General features: G+C 54.5%; 1 protein-coding gene across 1 annotated transcript in view; it reads left to right on the top strand.

The window, feature by feature from the left end:
- LOC113805085 (nephrin) overlaps positions 1-2,500 on the top strand; it is a 110,537-nt gene that overhangs the window by 60,410 nt on the left and 47,627 nt on the right. The gene's annotated exons all lie outside the window — the stretch shown is intronic.

The raw sequence follows: 2,500 nt of genomic DNA, 5'->3' as shown, positions 1-2,500 counted from the left end.
TTTGGGCGTATCTGTGTCTTTATCTTTGTTTTATTTATGTCTGTGTCTGTGTCTTTATGTCTTTATCTTTGGGTGTATATGTGTCTTCATCTTTGTTTATTTATGTTTGTGTCTGTGTCTTCATCTTTGTTTATTTATGTTTGTCTATGTCTTTATCTTTATCTTTGGGTGTATCTGTGTCTGTGTCTTTATATCTTTATCTTTGGGTGTATTTCGGTCTGCATCTCTGTCTGTAGTTATTTGTATCTATATCTATATCCATATGTATCTATAGCTTTTCTGTATCTTTATTTCTATATGCATGTCTATATTTATATCTGTATCTGTATCTATATCCATATCTATATTCATATCTGTATCTATATCCATATATGTATTTCATCTGTTTATTTGATTATGTATGTATGTACGTGCACATGCAACTCTACATGTACATGTGCATTTACATATATGTATGTAACTCTTCTTTTTGATATGTATACCGTTCTGTCCTCTCTCTCTCTCTCTTTCTCTTTTTTTCTCTCTCTATCTCTTTCTTTTTCTCTCTCTTTCTCTTTCTCTCTCTCTTTCTTTCTCTTTCTCTTTTTCTCTCTCTCTCTCTCTCCCTCCCCACCTCTTCATCCTTTCACCCCTCCTTCCTCCCCCTCTTCATCCTCTCACCCTTCCCTACCACCCCCTACCCACTCCCTCCTTCCCCACCTCTTCATCCTTTCACCCCTCCCCCCCTCTTCACCCTTCCCTCCCTCCCACCCTCTTCATCCTCTCACCCCTCCTTCCCTCCCCCACTCCCTCCCTCTCCCCACATCATCCTCTCACCCTTCCCTCCCTCCCCCTCCCTCCCCCTCCCTCCCCCTCTTCATCCTTTCACCCCTCCCCCTCCCTCCTCCTTGCTGCAGCCTCCTCGCCTCCTCTTCATCCTTTCACTCTCTCTCCCTCGCCGCCTCTTCATCCCCTTCTCACCCTTCCCTCCCTCCCTCCCTCCCTCCCCACCTCTTCATCCTTTCACCCCTCCCCACCCTTCACCCTCTCCCTCTCCTTCCCTCCCCCCTCTTCATCCTCTCACCCCTCCCTCCTCCCTCCTCCCTTGCCGCAGCCTCCTCGCCTCCTCTTCCTCCTCTCACCCCTCCCTCCCTCCCTCCCTCTCCACCTCTTCATCCTTTCACCCCTCCTTCCCTCCCCCCTCCCCCTCCCTCTTCCTTGCCGCAGCCTCCTCGCCACCTCTTCATCCTCTCCACCTCTTCATCCTTTCACCCCTCCCTGCCCCCCTCCTTTCACTCCTCCCCCTCCCTCCTCCTTGCCGCAGCCTCCTCGCCACCTCTTCATCCTCTCACCCTCCTCCTTGCTGCAGCCTCCTCGCCTCCTCTTCCTCCTTTCACCCTTCCTCCCTCCTCCCCTCCCCACCTCTTCATCCTTTCACTCCTCCCCTCCCTCCTCCTTGCCGCAGCCTCCCTCCCTCCCCCTCTTCATCCTTTCACCCCTCTCTGCCCCCCTCCTTTCACCCCTCCCCTCCCTCCCACCCTCTTCACCCTTCCCTCCTTCCCCACCTCTTCATCCTTTCACCCCTCCTTCCCTCCCCCCTCCCCCCTCCCTCCTTGCCGCAGCCTCCGCGCCCCCTCCGCGCACGAGGGACCCACTCATTAATATTTCACCCAAATGGGCCTTCGGTGCAACGCCTCCCAATCATTCCAGTCCCTCCTCTCTCCTCTCTCTCCTCGAATCAATCCATCTGCCTCTTCCCCCTCTTCCCTCCTCCTATGCCTAGCCTTTCTTCTCCCCTCCCCCTTCTTCTTCCTCTCCTCTCTCTTGAGTCTGTGTTCTCTTCCCTTCCCTGGTCTGCCTTCTCCTCTCCCCTCTTCCTCCTCCTCCCAGTTCACCGTTCCCTCTTCCTCTCTCCCCTTTCTAGTCTACCTTCCCCTCCTCTCCCCTTTCCCCCTTCCCTCCCCAGTCCACCTTTCCCCCCTCCTCTTGCTCCCCTCCCGAGTCCACCTCCCCCCCTTCTTCTTCCTCCTCTCTCCCTCTTTTCCCCCTCCCTTGGTCCCAGTCCACCTTTCCCTCTCCCTCCTCCCCAGTTCACATTACTACCTTCCCCTCTCCCTCCTCCCCCTTTCCCTTCCCTACCCAGTCTACCTCCTCCCCTCCCTCCCCAGTCCACCTTTACCCCCTCCTCCTCTTTATCCCTTCCCTCCTCAGTACTACCTTCCCCACCTCCCTTCCTCCCCAGTCCACCTTCTCCTCTTCCCCCTTCCCTCCCCAGTACACCTTTCCCTCTTCCTCCTCCCCTTTCTAGTCTACCTTCCCCTCCTATCCTTCCCTCCCCAGTCCACCTCTCCCTCCTCCCCCTTTTCCCCCTTCCCTCTCGCTCTTCCTCCTCCCTTTCCTCCCCTCTTTAACCTACGCAGTACCCACACGACTCCCTATCAGGGTAACGTGAAACCTTCCCCTCCATATTTCCCCCCCCCTTCCCTCCACTTCCTCCTCGCATTCTTCTTCTTCCTCCCCC

This window comes from Penaeus vannamei, chromosome 26 (genome assembly GCF_042767895.1).
Source record: "Penaeus vannamei isolate JL-2024 chromosome 26, ASM4276789v1, whole genome shotgun sequence".
Lineage (NCBI taxonomy): Eukaryota > Metazoa > Arthropoda > Malacostraca > Decapoda > Penaeidae > Penaeus > Penaeus vannamei.
This window is presented reverse-complemented; position numbering and strand designations above follow the sequence as displayed.